Genomic DNA, 23914 nt, shown 5'->3' with positions numbered 1-23914 from the left:
CTAACTTGCAGTGCAGAGGAATTACTTTTTATTAAGCAGCACCAGAATTCAGCCATTGTGAAGGCTGAAAGGTGGTGAGATAAGAACATTTCTAACATATCCAAGTAGCAGGGGCATTTATGAATATCAATTAGTCCATAAACTTCTCCATACACATTTAAAATAAAATCAGTGAGCTAAATTCTGTCCTTATTACTCCCGTGCAAACATATTGCAAGAAGAGTTTGGGACAGTCCAATCCTGAAAGATGTTGAGAGCCCAGAGCATCATTAAAGTTGATGCAAATGGGAAAACATTCAGAAGTGCCAAAGTGACTTGGGAGCCTAAGTCTTATAGGATATGGGATCCTAAATCACTTAGGGACTTCTGAAAATGTTGCCCAAAATAGAAAAGTCCAAGGCATCAGAGAAATCATAGGCCTTGGACAAAGAGGTTAGTAAAAGAGTTGGGTCAAAGGAGATTAGAGAAGGTTTACCTTGCCATGCAGATTTTGGCAGGTAAACTAATGGCTTTGTCTATGCACAGTTCATGCAGTGATTGCGTTAAATCAGTGCAACCCTTTAGCGTGGACATGCTTGTATCAACTTGAATGTTTCTAGTAATTTTGCTTGTGTCGGGAAATGAAGTTAAATCAGAACAAAAAGCTCACATGTAGGACAGTCACACTCTACAGTCAAACTAACTAAATGGGTTTTATTTCACAACTTTAGTTATTCTTGGAACACACGTCTGTGTGGCTCGCTGTCTTGGATTAAGGGTGTCCTATTATAGTTTAACTGAAATGTATTTTTATTGACTTAAGCTAAATTGAAATAGAACACTCTTACTCCTAAATAAGAATGTTCACACACATACTTGGGCCAAAATAACTAAAATCTGTGAATTAAAAATCCCCATTTAACTAGCTAAATTCCAGTCTGTGCAGACTAGCACTAGGTCACCTGTGTTTTGAGTATTTTGTTAGTAAGTCCTTTGGCAAGACTATGGTGCTGAACAGAGGTAAGGGAATAAGTTTCATAGTAAACTAATGAGAGGTATGTTATTCAAAGGCAAATAGTTTTTAACAGGACTTCACACGCCATAGTAGAGTACCTTTGTCATGTCCCGCCTTCCCCTGCTCCTGACTCCTGTTGCTTAGTCTCATTTCCTTTTCCCACAGAGGAAATAGTTTGTGCATCCCACCTTTGTAACATGAGCTAGAGAGTCAGTCACACAAAACTCCACTTGCCCATCTGCCTGGAGTGAGTATTTTTTAAATGAATAAAATATCATTAGCTTTTCCAATATCAGCATTATCATGAGGAGGAGTGATTTGTGTCTCAGCTGGTCAGTTTTCATGACAAGTTTGCATGGCTGAGCTAAGATAGTGATGGGAAATGCAAAGATAAAACTACAGAGAGAGGGAGGGGGAGGGACTGGGAGAAGGAAAGAAAAGGAAGAACTTGTGAAGCAAATTTTAATGGCTCAATCAATATTTATCCAGAGCTAGACACACAATATAGTACTGTGGACTGGTACCACCTTCAGTACATTCAATCCTACTGATCTGAGTCTTGCAGCTCAGAAAAAGCTCTGAATATGTAATGTTTCCTTTCCATTCCAAATTCCTTCAGAGCCCTATCATCAAGAAAGATATTCCTCCAAAGGTCATGCTATTCTTCCTCTGAATCTAAACTAACTTGCATGTGTTGTGGTAATCTATGCAGTAAAGAAAAACTGTTTCAAGTCAAACAGATTAGCACAGCAAGTCTTGCTAGTGCAGAAAGAAAAGTACTCTACTGTTCGCTTGTACCAACAAAGTAGTGGCTGCTGGGGTAAAGGACTGTATTATAAAACCACAGTCCTCAGGAATGCAGAGCCAGACTCCAGAGTCGTTATGCCTACTCAGTGCTGGGACAGGCAGAATGCCTCTGGAGCACAGTGGGGGAAGGCTAAGTACAGTTTCAGAGCACTCCAGCCAAGCACAGCACTTTGGGGGCTATAAGAAGAGTAGGGGCATAGCAACAACAATAAGCTTTGGCCAAAGAAAATAATTTTATCTTCATTTTATTGTCATGCTTTTTCCCCATCTCGTACAGGGATGAATGGATAACCAGTGCTATCAAAGATGTCATATCCAAAATGGTGGCGTTATACTGTGCTTCTGATGGATATAAACACAATGTTCCAGATCCTCATAAGTACTTAGGCACCCGATTGCCATTGAAATCAATGAGAGTTAGGCACCTAAAGACCTTTGAGAGCACCATAAGAGCTCACCAGGCCAGTTCGAACATGACTTTGAACAACCATTGTCCGAAGCCATCTTATTATACACCACTGCCAGACAAATAGTTACAGGTAAATATTGTGGAAAAATCAATAGACAAACAAGGTGGAGTTCCCTACTAGTGATTAGTACATTGTTCCAGAGTCAGTCCCAGTTGTGTATCCCACAACTATACGATATGTAACAATACTGACCTTGTTGCCTAATATGTCCATAGAAGTTTTGGCTCTCGGCATTCAGCAACAACTCAGTGGCACTGAAAAGTCTTGCAGCATATGACTTTGTTGCTGCATTGTTGATTTTAGCTATTTAATTTCATGAAACCCCAGGTGGGTGTAAATGAGAGGTGTTGTGGAATTACACAGAGTCTGATGAAGAAGATGATTTCCCATGTGATCTGTTTTCACTGTACACTAAGCCCAGGCTCTGGCTCGCTTTGAGACCAAGCACCTCTTCCGTACACACATAAATCAGTCTGACTCAGCAAACACTGAGGACCTAACTAGAAAGGCAGGTCAGAGCCTGAGTCCCACTGTAACTTGGTCCAAACCCTGTCATCTTGCAGTGTGCTCACAGGTCAAGCCACAGACCCGAGTCAGAAGGTCAGCCTGGTACCGTATGGACAGTTAGCACAACTGTGCGACCTGGGTCCAGCAATTGTAAACCCAGGCGTGCAATGCAGTGTGGATGCTTAAGCACAGACCTGGAAACACCAAGTGCACAAGTCTGGGTCCTACAGACCCAGATGTAGTGTGCAGTATAGACATAACCTATGTAGGTTAGGTGAACAAGAGGCCCCTCAAACTACAACACAGCAATCAGAGTCAGAAATTCCCTTTTCTAGAGTTCCCTTTTCATTATTGGTGTCTGCTATTCAGATGTAATGCTTACCATATTTTAACCTTAAACTTCCAAAGTCTTCAGTGAAGGCAACCAAAGACTCCTGTAATACTTTTGATCTAGCTAGGTATTTCTATGGTCCCTCATCACCATACTATATGAGCATCTCCCAAACATTTAATAAACTTACCCTTGCAGTGCAATAGGAAAATCTCATAACCCACATTTTGCAGATGAAGAGCCAAGGCACCAATAGATTAAAAGCCTGAATAGCAGAGTGCAATCCCTGGTGGCTGAGGCAGGCTAGAGGGCAGTCCAAAGTAGCACGGATGTAATTTGTAAAGTCAAATGGTTGAGAACTTAACAATGGGATGGTAACAGACTGCGGATCACAGCAATGATTTAATCTGGTGATATTTTGAACAAAGAGAGCTCTCAGCCATACTTGTTGCTGTTTCCATCACTTCATGTTGACTCTGCTGACATTCTCGGCTTCAGAGTGCCAGATAGAGTGACAATCCTGGATATAGATTGAGAGTTCAGTTGAGCATGCACTACAACTCTCGCCGTCTCAGGAAGATGAGTCAACAGAGCTAGAGATGATTTAATACTGCTTTCTATCACACTTGATTTTGTGATGAGGTTTCTGTTTCCACTGTACACCTTGGATATCACAATGAGAAATGTCTAGACCTGGGCTTGGCTACCTCGCATTGTATGGTAAGAATTAGCATGGCTGCATTGTTGAGCAAGTTCATACTTTTGTTAACAAGTGCCTTCTTGCTAAGGGAATGACTGCAGCAGTAAACCAGACAGGCCACCATCAGTGGGTGTCACTGAAGACACTAAGGCAGCAGGAACTGAATGCAAATGAAGAGAGAGAAGCAAAAATTAAGAGAATCAGGTAGTCCAGCAACCACCACATAAACTTCTACAGCTCTATCTTGGTATTGTCATTCAATTCCCCATAGCCTTCTAAAACCTAGATGATCAGATAATTAAAGGTTGAGTGGTATGCATAACATCAAGCTGATTAAATTTGTTTACTGATAATTCTTTCAGGTTCCCGTGAATATCATGTAATTTTCAAGGTTTATTTCAAACAGATTTTGTGTAATGTATTATTGACATCATCCTCATGGACCATTTCTACAATGTCATTCAGGATAATTATTTCACAACAGATTTTCAGAGTCCCTGATTCCTGTTGGGATTTGCTTTTGCATAAATTACAGTGCAGAATATTTAATCAGTGTCCCCATTAGAACCCTCTGGCTTATTTTTAGGAATAAAGAATGGGAGAGATGGCAGTGGGAGGTGGGGAGAAAGGGATATTTGTATGATTGCAGCATGAATATATTTTCCTCAGCTCTGTTTTCTAAAGTGCAACTGAGCTGGATGTTACCCTGCAGCATCTTTGCCTTTTTTAGAAATAAACACAGGCATTAATCTTTTGACTGCATTAAATTAAATATTAATGTTAACGGATCACATAATGTGAAGTTAAAAAACGATTAACATTTAAACTGCATTCTCTCTGATTGTTCCAAAAAAATGAATTACTCTCTCTTAACTAATAATGCCAAAACAATAATAAATCTGAGAATTAGGACTACAGGAAGTGTCTTTTATATATACACATATAGATTAAGACTGGCCAACCCTTGTTCCCCTAAAGGAACCTAAACTCTAGGCTTCAGTGCATTCATATGCGTTTCCATGCATAACCTCTTCTGTAGTCTACAACTCAGAATTCTGTAGTGTGCATGCTGTTTACAAAAGATAATTAAGCAGGCCGATCAATATGGTGCTGGGATTTGGCAGTATTAATATATCAAGGGTAAAACCATATGGATTCATTTCTCTAATAGATTGCAAGTTGCCCACTGTTGTCAGCTCACAAACTGTAGTGTGCCCTGGGTAAAACTACTGAGTTGATGGAATTTGGGTTTCCTTGAACTGGACAGTATGAAGTAGTTACGCTACTGTACACATGAGCGTACAGCTACTTTGGCAAAGGATTAGAGGTATCCAATCTGGGGACTTGGGGTATGTCTGCACAGCCCACAGAAACAAGCCTCCCAGCCTGGGTCAACAGACTCAGGTTAGCTGGGCTTACACTAGTGTTCCAAAAACAGATGTCTAGACAGCACTTTGGGGTTCTAGCTTGGTCTGGAGCTTTGAGCCTAAAGCCTAAGGAGGAGGATGGACTTCCATTCTGTCAACCAGGGCTTGGAGACTCTCTTCTGTGGGCTTTGTAGACGTACCCTAGGAGACAGGGGCCGGTCTTACCCAACTGAGAGTCCACATATGCAGAGTTATACTAAGCACTGGGGGCCCAGCACACTGTAATATCTTGGTGGGTGAATGTGTGACCTCCCGTAGGGTCCCCAGGTGGTGTCTTGCATTAATTGAGGTTTTCCCCTGCCCAGGTAAAGCGAGTGGCATCTGGCAGGTTATCAGAGAGCTGGGGTTAATTCCTCCCTCCTCTGAGGTTGTAAAAGGGATTCGGGCCTCAGGAGAGGCAAGTGGGATTCTCTACTTCCAGGCACATGGCTTGGAATTTGGGGATCACATCAATGAACCAAGGTGTCCCCACCACACTGATGCTGTTGACATTGAACCTCTCTGGCCATTCTGTGCCAGGAGCACAAGGGTGAGGATCATGCCTGGACCCTGCATCTTCTCTCCTCGTCCCTTCCGGAATAGCTTCCACATATTCAAAGTGAAGCTTGTCAAGACAGACATAGGCTCCAATCTGCACTTAGGACTAAAAATCATTAAAGTGGTGATGGCTTAAATTCAGACACTTCCTTCTCTAGCGATAGTCATTCAAATATAGAAACCACAGACACTGCTTCTGCTCAGGTAGATTTAGTGCAGGTGAAAGGCACCAGGAACTGCAACCCCAGAAACTGAAATCTTCTCTGTCTTTCCCCAGAGCACTCTTCCCAGTAACACACAATTGGATGGCTTGGCCTTCTTAATTAGTGGACTTGGGTCTGCAGCCACATAGAAGGATAATGGAACCAGCCCTTATTTTTATTATAACCTGATACTAAACCAATTTCACAACATTTTGCCTAGAAAACACAAATCATCTTGTAACAACCCTACACGCAAACCCCTGCAGAAAACTAAGAAGTGCCAATTTTAACAAAGCCCTACCATTTTTCCCCCTCACTTAGCAACAGCAACAAAGCACAGTGTACATGCAAAATGGGAATAAAAAGACCAATAGATGCACCCAACTGGCAACTACCATAAGACACTGGAATCATTAAGGAAAGGGCTGCATCTAAGGGCTTGTAGTTGAAGAGGTCATGTTGTGCTCATCAGTGAGTACAGGGAAGGTTTTATTAGGACTCTGGAGGTGATCTCACTGCAGTACATTCATTCATTCAGCATATGTAGACTCAACTCCAGCAAAGAAGTAAACTAGGGCCATTTATTCACAACAAATGTAAGATGTATTTACTGCATTTGGGACATAATCATCCATTCTTTGCATGAAGCCATGAGTGTTAGACATGACATCTCCTTGTTCTGTATAATGAGAAAAAATGTGATGCTCCCTCTATGTATGTTTGAAAACCACACAAAGAAAAGGGTAGTTTACAAGCTCAGTAGGGCACATTTCACCTACATCACTGGTACATACTGCAATGTGATGGGAAAGGGCTGCTAGAAATGTGCCTGACCACTGGATTTGAATCTCAGACACTCAGGACAAAGATTGTCTAAGAAGGCTATGGAGGGAGGAAGTTGCCAGTGTGTGGTGTTGCCCTCTAGAGGCTGAGGCAGAGGCTGCCACTTGTAGCTACCAAACTTCTTTAAAGGTAAATAAAATGGTGGGGGAGAAAAGAATTCCAAGCATTATTCCCAGGCTTGAAAATTGTACCATACAGCTACTAATCAGCTAAGTAAACCTACTGCCCAGAGGGAGGCACAAAAGGAGGGGGTTATGTCATCAATGAGATCCAGGCTGCCCTGGTGAGATGCTCAAGGATTAGATTAACAGAAAAGAGCCGTTTATTTTTTTAAAGAAGAAAACAAGTCCATGTTCTGAGGCATGGCTAAATGGCCCATAATATTAGCCACCTTCACTTCATCACTTTCTTCTTCTTTCCTGTCTGTTCCATATCCTCCCTCTCCCCAACCCCCAAAACTGTACTTTTAACAGTTTAGAAACACTTCCTGCAATAATCCATCTGCACCATCATCAGGCTGTGGAAATAGCTCTTTCCCTTTTGTTTGCATTTGTTTTCACTAGTGCCTAGTTCAAAATTGAGACCAGTGACTAGAGTTTGTCAAAAATGTGGGCAGGGGAGAGACTCATCAACAGAACTTTAGCATTTAATTTGCTAAGCAGTTCTAAAGGTGACCCAGCAGCAGTGGCTTTAAGAACAAACAAACAGGAAAAAACATACAGTTAGGAGGTCAAATCCTCATCTGGTGTAAACTCACATAGCACTCTTGACTCAATGGAACTATGCTGATATTTAACAGCTGATGATCTAGCCCAGGACAGAAACAGTTCTAGCATGATAACAGAATAATAGAAATGGATCAGGTCATCTGGTCCCTACTTTTAGTGTGGGAGTGTTCTCTATTATGAATGGGTCAGTGATTTGTACGGTCCATTTCTAAAGGACTCAAAGCATTGGTACTTCTGCATTTCCTGTTGGGAGCCTACTACATAATAATCCCCTGGTCACCTAACTTGTCTCACTAATATCCTGGGACCAACACAGCTACAACTACACTGCAGAAGCCAGTTCTTTGACATGCAAGAGACATGCTTGTGTCTGTTACATGTGATAAAGCTCATGTGGGATAAATGTCATGGGCAAAATAAATGAGAAGGAGACATCAGTGGATAGACAGCAATGATCAGTCTTCAACCCTTCTTTTCGAAGAGATGAGAGTTGGTAAATCAGAGGCATTTGATGATTGGAGCCAGCCATCTTGCATGTCTCGTTTGTATTATTAGCAGAGATTAAAACTGATTATTCCATTTCCTCCCCACAGCCCCGATGGCTAGGGTAATATTTGCTAAGAGCAATGTCAGCTTGCTCACTCTTCGTTTTAATCAGCAGAGAATAGTTTTACATCTGTAGTTTACACTAGGTGGAGGGAAGGAGCAAATCAAAGAGCTGAGGAAAATCCTGAGATATTGAAGGAATTCAATAAAGGTGCAGCCGAAGATCAATAAACTCAGCTGCCATCTCTCTCAAACAACAGGCCACTTTGTGCTGCGTTAAATGATACAGCAGCAAAGGGATGGCCAAAGGTCTGTAGCATTGGGATGGAAGAGAGCGTGTCACATAGTGACTTTAAAAAATGAATACACTAATATGAATAAATATTTCAAAGACATTCCAGGAAATAAGACAAAATTTATAATTGGCATTCAAGTCACTTACAAAACAAAGAAGAAAATAGCTCAATGCATAATTTTATCACTATCGCCCCAAAACTGATTGTTTGCAGCTTGACACTAAATTAATTACAATAACCTCACAATTCAAACTGACTTGAATGAAATGTCTCATCCACCTGTTAATTTGCCATTCCCCTTCTTCATAATGACGAATCAATGGCAAAATAAATAAGTAGTAAATATCAGTGGACAGAAAGCAATAATCAATATTCTTCCCTTCACTTCAAAGAGGTGAGCCTCGGTAAAGGTCTGATCCAAAGTCCACTGAAGTCAGTTGGAGTCATATAGTGGACTTTGGATCATGTCTGAAATGCTTTACAAAACTCTTATCTATTTTACCCACATTAGGCACAGTGTTACAAACACGTCCACATTTGAGTAACTTTATTCATATAAGTAGCCCAATTTGCAACACAGAATAGAAGATTAACAGGGATGAATTTGATCAAATCTGACTCCAGACACTCCCCTGAAACTTCTAGGAATGTCAAAAATGGCTCCAAACTTCAAGCACTTATTGAATTTGAGCCAAACCAAAACCAAAATGACCTGCGCTTTGGAAGGTTTGGATCCAGATCTAAATTTTAAGGTGCAGGCTGGTTTTAATCAGCTGCTTATTTGACAGGTATGTTTATACTAAATGAATCCTGAATACTTCAAGGAATGGCAAAAAATTGTTCAGGGCATGAGGGTAAACATGGATTTGTCCAACTACAAATTGACATTGATTGCAACAGTAAAAACATAACCTAAAATCCAGAATGCCTACCCCTAAAATGACTCCAAAGTCTGATTTCCAACAGGTCTCTTTATTTTATATTAAGTTAAAAAAAAAACTTTCCTCAGAAATTATTTCAAGGTTGAGCCACAAAGGAATGAAATAAAAGAAATGACTGAGATACAATAGTGTTAGAACAAATCAGGAATATCTTGTGGAAGAAAGATCCCAAACTAGCAACAACAAAAATTAGGCAGGAAAATAAACTGCACTAATGAAACATCTATTGCCATCTGCAATCTTGAAATAGGGCAAGACAGATTTTAAACTAAAAAAAAAAATCAAGCAGTTCTGTGCATACTCCCAGTGTTATGAGAGTATCTTGCTGTATGTTTTATAAAGCATGAGCTACTTTTGCAGCTTTTTATAAATGATTAGTAGTAATATTTGTGACAATGCTTAAAAATAAACAAGAAGTTGAAAACACCAAGAAAATAATAGGCACTATAAATGCAACATTTGAAAATTGTTTTGCACAGGGAAGTCTGTCTGTGGCATGTATGCAAGCCTTGAAATACCCCAGCAATAAAAATAAATAAATACAAAAATGGTGTAAGAAATTTAGAAATAATATAGGAGGGAAAAACTTGGATTCTCCTATGTGAAAGAGTTCCAGATGTTGCAAGCATAGGTAATGTTAAAAACCATCTAAGATAGGTTTTCATTTGCTAGACAGAATGGATCTGACCCCACAGAGAACTGCTAATTTTAAAGAGGAAAGTTACCCATTGTGTCAAAAGGTGTAAACCTGAGAGGTGATTTCTGCTCCTCTCACCAGATCCTGGGGGTAGTGTTTTCAAAAAATACCTAAGTCACCCCTGGACAGATTTTCAAAAGAGCTCCGTTCCCATTTATACCCCAATGAAGGGCCAAACTTTCAAAAGTGCTCAGCATCCTGCAGTTCCCACTGTAGTACTTCAGATCAGATTTTCAGAAGAGCTGTATACCCAACGTGCTGATGTCTTTTTGACAATCTTCCCTTTAGGAGCCCAAGTGTAAGGTCCAACAGGTCTCAAACCCAAGACTGCAGAGTTGCCAGGCAGTGAGCACAGACACACTGCCAACCAACCAATGCTCCCCTACCTATTACCCCCGGTGGACACATACCACAGGAAGTCCCACCTCAAGGGGTTCTACAGATAGCAGCCTCGTGATGCCTGATTGGCTCCCTGCCATATATAAACCCAAGGGGCATTGCAGGAAATGTCCAGGAAATAATGTGGCTCACTAGCTAGCTGAGCTGCCCTGACCACCCTGCATTCTCTATTCCTGAACTCCCAGTATTGACCTAGGCTTGGACCTTGACTACTGCTCAAACTCCGTGTCATAAACAGATAGTTAAGGGTTAAGGTCTCTTTTACCTGTAAAGGGTTAACATGTAGTACCTGGTGACCACCTGACCAGAGGACCAATCAGAGATAAGATTTTTTCAAATCTCTGTGGAGGGAAGCCTTTGTCTGGGTGAGAACTGTTTTTGAATCTAACAGAAGACAGTCATGTCCCCAAGTTCTCCTGGAGTAGTTTCTACTAATTAATAGTGAGTATTAATTAGAAAGGCGAATTAGTTTTATGATTTGATTTCTACAATTGCAATGGTGTGTTTGCTAAAGGAAATGCTTTATTCCTGTTTGCTGATATTGCTTTTACTGAGAAAAGGGGGAGAGGGGATTCTCTCCAGAGATTGATAAGGTTATACCCTATGAGTGTCCAGCTTGGATTCATAGAGATTCTGTATTTTTCTTTTTACTCTTTAATAAATTCTTTTCTTTTCTTTGGACTTGGTTAATTCCTTCCCTTGGGGAAATTCAGGGGAAGGGGAGGGGGAAGTGGGCTGCTTCCCTGTGTGTGTGAGATTCAAGGCGTTTGAATCCAGGCACCTCTGTCTCCAGAGCAGGCTGGAGAGAGGGGGGAGGGGGAAGGTTCCTCCTCTGTGAATTGATCTGTGTTCCCAAGGGGGGAAACAGGGGTGTCTCGGCCCACGTAATCGACCGAGTGGTGGCAGCTTGAAGGAGACCTACCCTAGGATTTTGGGGTGGGGGGAAGACATGCGGGTCCTCACTTTGAAACCGCCCAGTTTCAAGTGAGGGTAGACTCCTGACATGGTGGCAGTGGTGTTTCGGACCCAGAGAGAGAGGCAAGGCTTTTCTACCAGAGGCACTCTGAGGCAGTTTCAGGGTTACAAGTATTTTCAGTTTTTTGCAGGGCTTTCTGTTACAAAGCCTCCGGTGGAGAGGTACTGGCGTCCATTGTGATACAAGGTACCACTCAGGATTCCTGAGGTGGGGGGAAGTGCTCGCCAAGTACATTCCCATCCAACAGGAAAAGCAGGTTTGGGGGTTGCAGAGAGAAACCCTCCAGCCAGGTTTTTTTTCTCCCTGTGTCTTTTGAAAGGATCAGAAGACAGGAGAACACAAATCCCTAAGGAATAGACCAGATTTTTCTCAGGGGTATTGTTAGCAGCAGCCTTTCAGCTGGGCTGCTGAGTACAGCAACTCAGAGCACAGGCAGTTTACAGTTCAGCCAGTTTGGCTGAAGGGAATTTAGTTTTCCAGCAGGCTTTGTTGGAAGCAAGTTTTCTTCTGTTGCTTGGACAGGCAGCTGGAGGAAAAGGCAGTTTAAAGCAGTTTTCAGGGTTAGGAGGTTTTTTTCTCTGCTGGCTATGCTGAGGAAAAACTCTTCCCTAGAGGTGTGTCCTTCCTTTGTGATATCAGGTATCACTCAGGATTCCTAAGGTGGGGGGAAGTGCTCGACAAAGTACATTCCCATCCAACAGGGAAAACAGGTTTGGGGGGGGAAGACAGAAACCCTCCAGCCAGATTTTTTTTTCCCTGTGTCTTTTGAAATCCTCTGGAGCCAGGGAAATACAAATCTCTGAGAGGATTTACTACACTTTTCTGCAGGTACTAAGTAGCACCAGCCGGTCCGCTGGGCTTATTAGGAAGATTGTTTTTTTGGAAACAGATTTTCAGCTGGGTTTAGCTGAGGCATAAGGTTTCTAACAGGCTGTGTTAGAAAAGGATTTTTTTCCTTCTTCTTTTCTTTTTTCTCCTTTTTTTCTTTCTGTCTGCTTAAAAACAGCTAGGAAAGAGGTGCAAGTTTTTCTAGGAGGCTTGTTAGAAAGGACCCCCACTGTGAGGTACTTAGCAAGTGCTAGAAACAGGACAAACCAGTTTTTTTTTGGTCTTCTCAGTATATCAGCAAACAGCAACTACACATTTGCAAATGAAAAGGTTTTGTTTCTTTTCTATTCAGTCTCTCGGGAATAGAAAGGGTTAGGAATTGGGGAAACCAATTCCCTGACTGCAGAGGGGTGTGGCCAGCACCAAAAAGCAACACCAGCAAGCCACACATAAAATTCACTGACTGCAGAGGGGTGTGGCCAGCACCAAAAAGCAACACCAGCAAGCCACACATAAAATTCACTGACTGCAGAGGGGTGTGGCCAGCACCAGAAGGCACTGTTCCCCATCCCAAAACATTTCCCACCTACATGGCAGGTGAGGACACTGAGGCCTTCTTCAAAAAGGTTAACAGGACCTGCCATGGGTACAGCATCCCTGAAGACCAGTACAAGGACTGGTCAGGAAAAAGAACTTTTGCTGTCTATTACAATTATTCCATCCCCATGCTATTGGGGGAAAGACTTGGCCAACCATGTGCAGCTGGCCAAGAGTGGGGGAGTGGTCACCTGCGGCCAGGCCAAACAAGCAGGCACTCCCATCCCTGTTCCTGAGCCATCCACCAGGACCCTGTCTGTGTTACCAGAGACCCAGACAGAGGTGGTGGAACCGGATCTCATGCCAACAACTACAGCAGCCATAGTACATCCAGTCCCAGGACCGGAACTGGAAAAGCAACCAGCGGCAGAACCAGCGCCAGCACTGACGCCAGCGCTTGCAACTCCACCGCCAGGGGGCGCCAACGGGCCTAAACTGGCAGAAGCAGCAGACAACTCTACCCAAGAGGCTCAGCCAGAGCCTCAAATATCACCTTGTGCACCAGCGAAGAGCGGTCCACAGTCAATGGAAACAACCTCATCACCTACATCGCTCCCAAAGGAACTGGTGTCTCCCGCCTCAAGGGAACAGTTCCAGACACAGCAGGAAGCCGATGACAGCCTTAAAAAAGCTTTGGGCGGCGGCACGAAGCAACCCACCGCCTCTCAGCTCTTCTACCCAATTCCAGTTTGTTGTAAAACAAGGACTTTTATATAAGGACATTCTTTCTGGTGGACACCAGGAAGGCCAGCATCCTCAAAGACAGTTGGTAGTTCCAACTAAGTACTGGGACAAGCTCTTAAGCTTGGGCCCTGACATCCCAGTGGCCATTCTGGGGTCAACAAAGCAAAAACAGGTTAAAAACATTCCTTCCACTGGGAGGATGGGCAAGGACGTTGCCAAGTATGTCCGCTCAAATGCATACAAAGTGTTCTTCAGTGTCAAATATCTTGTTGTTTACATACTTAGTAGTATATGTAATAGTGCATGTGTTTTGTTTATCTGTTTATGTTACAGTGCTAGGAGGAAATCACCACCAGTAGTTCCCACTGTTGGCGATTTGGGGGGCGTGTCATAAACAGATAGTTAAGGGTTAAGGTCTCTTTTACCTGTAAAGGGTTAACATGTAGTACCTGGTGACCACCTGACCAGAGGACCAATCAGAGATAAGATTTTTTCAAATCTCTGTGGAGGGAAGCCTTTGTCTGGGTGAGAACTGTTTTTGAATCTAACAGAAGACAGTCATGTCCCCAAGTTCTCCTGGAGTAGTTTCTACTAATTAATAGTGAGTATTAATTAGAAAGGCGAATTAGTTTTATGATTTGATTTCTACAATTGCAATGGTGTGTTTGCTAAAGGAAATGCTTTATTCCTGTTTGCTGATATTGCTTTTACTGAGAAAAGGGGGAGAGGGGATTCTCTCCAGAGATTGATAAGGTTATACCCTATGAGTGTCCAGCTTGGATTCATAGAGATTCTGTATTTTTCTTTTTACTCTTTAATAAATTCTTTTCTTTTCTTTGGACTTGGTTAATTCCTTCCCTTGGGGAAATTCAGGGGAAGGGGAGGGGGAAGTGGGCTGCTTCCCTGTGTGTGTGAGATTCAAGGCGTTTGAATCCAGGCACCTCTGTCTCCAGAGCAGGCTGGAGAGAGGGGGGAGGGGGAAGGTTCCTCCTCTGTGAATTGATCTGTGTTCCCAAGGGGGGAAACAGGGGTGTCTCGGCCCACGTAATCGACCGAGTGGTGGCAGCTTGAAGGAGACCTACCCTAGGATTTTGGGGTGGGGGGAAGACATGCGGGTCCTCACTTTGAAACCGCCCAGTTTCAAGTGAGGGTAGACTCCTGACACTCCGCAACACCCATTTGGGCAGTGACACCTGTTATTAACCCTTGGCCTGAGCCCTGAACTGTCTCCAGTGCTTCCCTTTGGCTTGATCCTTGACCTCACTATTGACTCTGATACTGATTCTGAACCCCAGCGGGCATTCCTACCTACCGAGCTCCTGCCACTAGTCCAGGTTTTGCCCAGCAACCTGACACCAAGTCTTATTGAAATGTCATTGAACTTTAGGGACTTTGATGCTTTTCAAAATACAACTGAGGAGCTCTTCAAAATTTTATCTACATTCCTTCCTCTCTAATACCATAATCAAAATGTCAGCTGTAGGAAACGTCTATGGATAAACTGAAAACTCTGATAGCAAAGCGGCAAATAACCATTCATTAGAAAGCAGAATCTCCCTTTCCCTTCTACTGTATAAATTATTACACAAATATATAAATATATGTTAAAAGAACATTAAGGTTACAAAGGCAAGCACTCAGAAGCCATTAATTACATGAACACTTACATAGAGATACTTAGGATAATAGATTTCCGGTTCAGTGGCTCCATTCAAACTGAAACAATTTTTTTTTCCAGTTTTTTCTCACCAAAACAAAAGAAAATGAAAAATATTTTGTTCAGGGTCAATGGTTCATTTTTAAAATTCAAAAGAAACTGCTGGGGCTTTTTCAAAGCTTTCCTCCTCAGGTTTTATTTGGCCAAAACTATTCACCAAATTTGACCCGAATTCATGAATAGTTTTGGTCACTCCAAAGCTGCAATTTTGGGGGGCAAATTTAGGGATGGATTTGGTGGGGCTCCCCAGATGAGGATTAGGGATGGGGTCAGAAATGCTCCCCACGCTCGGGTTACAAAGCTTCATGCTGTCCAAGCTACAGTTGGAGTTGGAGCTGCTAGGGCCTTTTAAGGTTAGGGTTAGTGTTGCAAAGGGTAGGGTTCCCTGAGCTAAGGTTAGGGTTGGTGCCAATAGGGATCCCTGAGCTAGGGATAAACAAGGTAGGGTTAGGGCTGGCTGGGTTAGGATTAGTAAACTTTGTGCTCCCTGGGCTCTGATTAGGATTGGTGCCAATAGGGCTCCCTGAGCTAGGGTTAAGGTTGAGGTTGGGTTTATCCCACTCACAGCTTATTTTAAGTATAACCTGGTATAATGCAAATGCATTTCCCTCCTCTAACAATTTGTTGGTATGAAGCCTTTCCAGCCTACAACCTACATATAAGAGGTCTGAGTCTGCTTTAATTTACCCCAGGATAAAACAGGGGTGAGTGAGTCAGTGGAGTTACACCTGTATCAACCCAAGGTATGTGCAAACAGAATCAGGCCCATGGTACAGACATTAGCATATTGCACTCATGGGGCCCAATCCCACTGTCATTCTAGTCAGCGGAAGCTTTGCAATATGACTTCTAGCCCTGATTCTGAGCCTTGTTCCTGCCCCTGGTCATGGAAAGGGACCAAAACATAGCCAGATTTCCCCATCAGAGAATCTCTCTCTCATAGGAGAATTCCTCTGCCAAAGTTGTGCTACCAGACCAGCCCTACACCACCCCTACCCATGCAGCACCGGGCATAGGATGTGGCTGGGAATGAAAGTGTGTGGGAGGGGTTATTCTCTCCCACAGAGCAGCCCAGATGTGACCACTCAAGATCACCACCTGGGAGCTGATCTAAATTTTGCCAGGAGTCAGATAGTCCCTAGGCAGGATTCGGACTTTGGAAGGTACAAAGGTGAGTTTGGGGAGGAAGCACAATCTAGTAGATAAAGCACTAAACTGGGAGAAGAGAGAGACTTGATTCTATTCCCAGCTCTACCACTCACCTGCTGTGTCCAGGGCAAGTCACTTTACCACACTGTGCCTCTGTTTCCTCTCCCAACATTTGTCTAAAAAGCACGCAGTTCTACCTTGTGCATTTTGATTATAAATTTCTTGGGGCAGGCACAGCCTCATTATGTGCCTGTACAGTACCTAACCCAATGGCATCCCAAGCATGGTTGGCACCTCCAGCTACTACAGTAAGAAACATATCAGCCTACCATCTGGGCCCGCATCTCTAGGGCTGTGCTGCTCAGGAACAGCCTGAAGGATTGGAGCCAGAGGGTTATTTCTATGGAACAGGAGACACCAGATGATTTTATAACTGTGCTAGTGGGCTAAATATTTTTCACATCTGTATCTACAGATGAGAGTGGTGGAGTTTGCACCGCCATAGAAGATATTCAATTGCTGGTCCTCCTCCTTAGCTCCAGCTTTCCTGCAAATATTTCTTTCGCATTTCCTAAATAGTTGTTTAATCTAACATGAAGCATGGAGACCACTGTAAGTATTTTGTGCAGCTGGTTGCCTGGTCACTACCTCCATTGTACTGGGGGGCAAGGGGAGCATAGGGGGGAAATGGTCCACTGGAAATAAAACCAAAAGAATGAGCCTTGCAAGGCAGAGAAGGGATAATATATATGTCATCCAGATAATAAAGGCAACTCAGCAGGTTCTGCCCTTCCAGTACCACCGCCCGTGATGGGGAACTATGATAGATAAAGGCAATAATGTGAGATAACACAGAAACTGGCTTCCCAACCCATGACCACAGTGCTCTCAATGAAAACAAAGAGCCAGTGCAGAATAATAGGTTTAATGCCTCTCTCTTTTATGAGAATTTGTATTGCAACTCCTCATCCTAAAATCCCAGAGCTGTGGATTTCTGCAGGAGATTTTTTTATTGGCTTTTTCTTTAGTGGGTTCCCCCAAAACTCTTCCTGAAAAAATTTATCTTTCTAATGCTCTCTCGGAGCTCATTCCTCTCACCTTACTCGCAGGAGTGGATTCAACCAGCCTACTCAGGCAAATGTGCGTTTGCAGGGGTGGTCCATGGCTACTAATCTAGAGGCAGGACAGAACTTTTATAAAGGAAGGACAGTCTCGTGGATGGGGCACTGGCCTGGGGTCTGGTCTCAGTTTAGACATAGGCTGTGTGTGTGACCTTGGGCACGTCACTTAGCCCCTGATTTTTACAGGTCAATGAGATTTAGGCTACGAAGATTTTAAATCCCTTTGGAAAATGAGACCTAGGCTCTTAAATCATAGAAATGTAGGGCTGTTAGGGACCAAGAGGTCAGCAAGTCCAGCCCCTTGTGCTGAGGCAGGACCAAGTAAATCTAGACCATCCCTAGACGCGTTTGTCCAAACTGTTCTTAAAGCCCTCCATGATGGGGAATGTACAACCTCCCTTGGATGCCTCTTCCAGAGTTTAAATTACCCTTAGAGTTAGGGGAAAAAAATTCTAATATCTAATCGAGATCTCCCTTGCTCCAGATTACGCGCATTACTTCTGGTCATTTAAGTGTTGCACTACTGAGCACAACAATGCCTAAATCTGGGTCTTAACCTCTCTGTTCCCTCTTGGTGAAGTGGGAATAATACTTCCCTCAGCTCACCGGACCATTGTGAGGATAAAAAAAATCTATTAATGATTGTGAGGTCACTCAAATATGAGGGCCATCTAAGTACTTGGATGTATTCATTAGTGCTGATCAGTTAAGTATTGCAGTCGTGAAGGGTTCTAACTCGTAAATACTGATTTACCAAGTTCCTTTTGCTAATGTTTGTTCTCCTCCGTGGCAAGTGAGGAACAGGGGAAGAGAAGAGTTCCACCTTTTGATAATCATAGCAATTTTTAAACTTTTTCCCCTTCCCTGATCTCACGCTCACAGCAGGGAAGATAAAATGGATTCTGCTAGATAAACACAACTAGAGTTCAAATTGCTGATTGGGTTCTTTTTGCCAGAGTTCAAACCAAGGCTGTGCTGGCTGCAGCCGTTCAAGCTCGATGGCCCAGTGGGACTAATTACTCCATTTACAGTAAAACATGCAAGGAAATGTATCTCCCTATCCCCATATAGCCAAGTTTACTGAAGGATAACCTACTACATTACACAGATTAATACTCCAGTGAGTAAATTAATCCTCAGAATTTCACTCACTACTTGTGGCTTATAAATTTTAATTGGCTCTAAACTGCCACACGAATTTATGTGAATGTATATTGATGCAGTGAAAGAGATCAGAAATTACTCTATCGACACTTGAAGCGCCAAGATAAGATAACAGGAAGTGTTGGGACCGATTTATGAATGCATATTAATATTTGCAAAGTGGGATTCAAACTTATTTCAGCATTGCACAATCATATTACACACAGCTCGGTAGGGGAGAAGAAACAATGAAGAGAATAAATGCCTATATTTGGAACATACATTTCCACATTGCAAAAAGGCAGCTCCAATAGATGTACAGGTTGGACTGTGCTTTTATGACTCACAGTCCACCTAATCTCCCAATGTATTGATCAGAATGGCCTTCTGGTATAGTGCAATGAAGGTACAGCATGCACCTCTCTCGAGCAACAAGAATAGGATTTAATTTACATTGACAGAGGCCCCTCTCAGATCAGCTTCTTTATGCAATTCAGACAAGAACTAGGTTTCACTAATGCCAAGGTTCCCATGGTGGATTTGACATTTCCACATCCACAGAACAGGAGGCCAGATTTTCGAGGGTATTTAGGTGCCAAAAGATGCAGATATGTGCTGCCTAGTGGGATTTTCAAAAGCACATAGATACCTAACATGTTTAGGCATGTTTGAAAATCCCACCAAGCACCTAGCTGAATCTTTAGGAGCCTAAATACCTTTGATCATCTGGCCTTTGGTGCAGAATCCACCCTCTGCTACAGAATTCTGCAGAATAATCCAATTGTAACTCTAACCTTCCAAAGATGAATCAAGGAAGGTTTGTCTCCCTGAACTGGTACACAGCCAGCCTGAAATAGAGCTCTCAGAGAGGCTTGAACTGCTACTCCTTCTCATAATTGTCTGTTAACCCTGATGCCTAGCAATGAATACTTTGATTTCAACATTGTTAATCATTCCATTGCTGATGATTTTACCAGAAGCATCCCTTGTCTGTTCTCCTTTATTGTTATATATGCTGGCAGTCACTGGGGTAGGCAGAGAGTCAGCTGCTTGCAGGGGAATGAGGAGTGTAAATTTCACCCTGAAACAATTTAAAGACTCCCTGATGCAAGCAACAAGAAAGAGGAAATACATTCCCTACCTATTGCCCAAAGGGTCAACAGCTTTCTGAAAGCCAAGAACCAAAACTCCTCTTCCTCATGCTTCCCTGGGAACCTAAAACACCAACAGCCACTAACAGCTCCTACAATGTAATTATGCATTTTCTACATACAAATCTGTGGCACATTAAAATATTGGAGGCCACATAAAATCAATTTAATTTATTGTCAGAATGAGACGAGATAGGGACTAGATGATATTTTCATGTTTAGTCCAGTAAAAACCTCCATGGCTCAACATATACTGATACTGCCCCAGATTTTCTCATCTCCCACACTGGATTTAGAGTGAAGCTGAGATCTTCCATCCATCACCACCAGTAACAGAGGCCAAATTATGCCCTGAGCTGTGGAGCCTCATATTTCATTATGTCCTCAGTGAGTTGCACAAAGGTCACAGAGGATACAATCTGAAGGCAATGGGGTTCCACCAAATGAAGGCAAAATTTGGCCTTCAGAATCTTTATTATTGCAGATTATGAAATGGAGTGGTTGGCAGGAAAATATCATTTATTTGCACACTGCAGATTTGAATATGCAAATCAGTGTTCAGAATACAGAGCCATAGGATGCACTTTTTAGGGCGGAACTATACTTTTAAATTTGAGCCAAATCTCAACTGAATATTTTTCGTCTAAAAAAAGTATGTTTAAAGGGACATCAATTTAAAAAAAAAAACAAAAAAAAAAAACAAACACACTTCTAAGATGTTTCACCAACGCAGTTATGGGTAGCATATAAAAGGAAAACAACAGAGTGACTTGAGGAGGAGGAACACATTGCTCATATTTTTTCCCCCCAGTATGTTTCCTTATACATTTGGCAGCACTTTGCAGACAGTCGATTTCATTGTTGCCTCTGTTTACTGGGCCTCTGACATACAAATAGGGGAGAGAAAACCATTTTTAAAAATATAAACCACAAAAACAGGCAAGGGGATTTAAGGGTATAGGTGGTACCTGAAACAACTTAACAATGATTTTTAATTGTCCAGATTTCAATGGGATTTTATTATTTTATTGATATAAAATTATTGTAATGTTTTCTCTCTCTTCATCCTACACATTTCCAGTCACGGGATGAAAGCAGAAGTGCCAAAGCTCCAGTGCCCTTACAAAGGACATTTTCCTAGTATTTTTGTCCTTACTTGAGTCAAGAGTACTAGAGGAAGTCTGTTCTCACAAGATTTCCAGCCCAAATTCACACTCAAGTTATTCAGCCACATTTCAGTTAAGTGCTCATGCTCCTGGTTGCTCATCCAGCCTGATATGAACCTATTGAGGCTCACCCATCACTGCTTCCTCCCTGGATTTATGCTTTTGCTCTTAGAACAATGTACCTCTCATGTTGGTTGAAGCAGGGCATGCCCCTTTGCTCCAGTCTTCTTGCCCCACAGAAACCGCATAGGTTGGGCATTCATAATATCATTTATCTGAGTTCCCTCCACCAATACCACTACAGTCCCCATACAACAGTTATTTGTCAGTCTCCTCAGGATGGGGGAAGGGAAGAGAAAGCAGTGGTCTCCCTTTTCTAAGGCAACTAGGCTTAGCTAGCACCTTTCCTGTGCCTCTTTATCCTTCTGGGCTGATGGGCTCTTTATCCCACCCGGACTACCAGCCTAGTTATCTAATTATCTCTAATTATCCCAGTCAGCTTTCTCTAATGGCCATCAAAATGGGAACTAATGGCCATCAAAATGTTGGCTCCCTGCACTCTGTTACAGTGGCAAAGCAAGGCACACACACAAATGGCAGCAGAAAATACACACATTGTGTTGATCTATTGCAGGGTGAAGGTAAAATATGATGATATACTACTATAGCTGGTGCCCAATAAATTGTAGGCCACTAGCCTCATTAGTATTAACTGCAACCCCAGCTAGGTTAAGATGGAAAGCCTCACTGCTAGGACCAATGCAGACCAAACTAGACCATGACTCAGTGGGGACTGGACTCTGCCAGCAGGAATCTTCCACTGCACCCTAGCTTCTGTGTTTGAACACAGAGTAAACTGTTTTGGAAACATACAGGTTAAATTATTTAAAGGTATGTATCAATGAGATTTTCCATTTTCAATTGCTGCCATGTCATAAAAGCTTTTCAGGAGAGGCGTTACATCTTCCTGTGTTTAGAAATTACTTACTATATTTTGGCCATTAATTCTATTCTACATAGGTTCTCATACTGGGCTCATCACCATAATATCTGAGCATCTTCCAATAATGCATTCAGTGATGTGACTAACATCTGTCAGATGTTTGTTTTTTCACCCTCTCCTCCAGGGGAAAACATGTATGAAGTGGAGCATCTTGTTTTGGATTTCCAAACACACACAGCTATGTTTGTTACAAAAGGCATCATCAAATAAACGTCCTCTGCACTGAGACCAAGGGGCAGAGAGATTTGTGATGGCCCTTTCTTCCCCACAGCAAGCTGCATTCCACACACTTGAGCCAGCCCCTGAGAAAGCACTGCCTCCTAAAGCACTGTCTATTATTATTAATTAACAAAAGGTATGAGTAAGTAGGTATGAGTAAGTAGGGTTTGAGAACTGACCTAGAGACAAGTTTCCCCTCAGGTTTGAAAACAGGGATAGCAATACTTGCTTACTTGGCCCTCCCAACAGCTTGGGCAGGGCTTGAAGTTGGAAAGGCACTGTAAATACTTCAGAATAGTATTATTATTTGAGGCCTAGGAGAAAGATAACAGAGCTGAAGGAAAGGAGTAAGCACTAACAACCTTAGAGATATAATCAGCATTTCTCCAGTGCCTAACTAGACACCCCTGTTGCTTCAGTCTACAGTGATAGCATTCATGTATGCTTTTTCCTTCATTATTCAGTCACTTTGTTTTCAGATCCAAAGTCAACAGTTCTGCCAGTGACTGTAATTACAACAAGATCATAACCCTTTGTGTATTTCCTGTTGGGCTACCTCTTAATTGCCCCTTGCTACCACCTGGGTGTCTGTAAGTGGAGGTCCTCACCTGTAGTGTACCCTCTCCCATCTGAGGGCATCTTTATAGGGATCTTCATTTCTGGCACCTCCCTATTGGGTTGTCCCTCAGGGCTTACAATACATCTTTCTGAGTCTTCATCTCCTATAGCTCAGCCCTCTGGTCAGGTCACAAACATCTAAACCCCTTCCAGGATAGGACAAACCAGTGCAAATGAGAATCCAAATATCTTCAAACTAATAGCTATTCCCTCATTAGCTCTACCTCAAAGTTTTCCCTACCTGCTCCTGTAGCATTCTTCCTTAACTGTTACTTGGCTGATTAACCTCTATCTTAAGGCTTCCTCTACTAAAGAGACACATCTGTCCTACAATCTTCACCCAAGCTGGCATCCCTCAGTCTATTTATAAGGCCTCACTCCACCTCCCCTGGTTACTCACTTCCCCAGATGTAGTATATGACTAATTAGGGTTCTTTCCCCCCAGCCTTGCAGGTGGTAAAGTTTAAGCCCCCTCATAGTATCTCATTAAACAGATCACCACCCCTTGTGGGAATTGCCATTCTTGAGTGGCATGCTACCATTTCTACAGGATGGAGCTAGGCAAATTACACAGGGAAAGAGATTCTTTGCCTAAGAGGGTGCAAAGGTGGTGTCCTGTTTAGGAAAGCCCACTACTTAGAGAAGCTTTGATGTAGCAGCTTCACAACAATTAGTTTGTAATTTTTTCTCCAGAGAAGAATAGGTCCAAGGATAAAAAAAAAATCATCTCCTTAGAACAGTTTTGGCTTATGGTGTGGGGCAGTTTGACCTAACATATTACATATTAGACCCATAAATTAATTATCTAGTTAATATTAAAAGACCTATTCCTTAGATTAATTAAGCTAATACTGTGCTTACATTCAAATATGAAAAAAATGTGTGCAAACAAAACAGCTCTATTGACTTTCAGATAAATATTTTCAAGCTGAATAAAACTAAAGGATATTGCTCAAGGATGGTAGAAAGGTTTCCTTTGCATGGTAGTAATAGTATATATAGCCATAGAGTATTTAAATGCACGATTAAAATCTGTAGTATACCATGTTTGTTACAAACTGGCAGTGACTGCTCCAGGGTTAAAGTTGTAACTGACTTTCAACACTCAGAATCCAC

The 23914-nt window shown here is 42.4% G+C and overlaps 1 long non-coding RNA gene across 1 annotated transcript in view; it reads right to left on the bottom strand.

Annotated features, from left to right (window-relative positions):
* Window positions 1–23119, bottom strand: part of LOC123374884 — a 52207-nt gene extending 29088 nt beyond the window's left edge. The window contains exon 1 of the long non-coding RNA XR_006581234.1: window positions 22789–23119. This is a non-coding gene — a long non-coding RNA (uncharacterized LOC123374884). The remainder of the gene's footprint in view (window positions 1–22788) is intronic.
* Between the last annotated feature and the right edge of the window lie 795 nt (window positions 23120–23914).

This window comes from Mauremys mutica, chromosome 7, assembly GCF_020497125.1.
Source record: "Mauremys mutica isolate MM-2020 ecotype Southern chromosome 7, ASM2049712v1, whole genome shotgun sequence".
Classification (NCBI taxonomy): domain Eukaryota; kingdom Metazoa; phylum Chordata; order Testudines; family Geoemydidae; genus Mauremys; species Mauremys mutica.
This window is presented reverse-complemented; position numbering and strand designations above follow the sequence as displayed.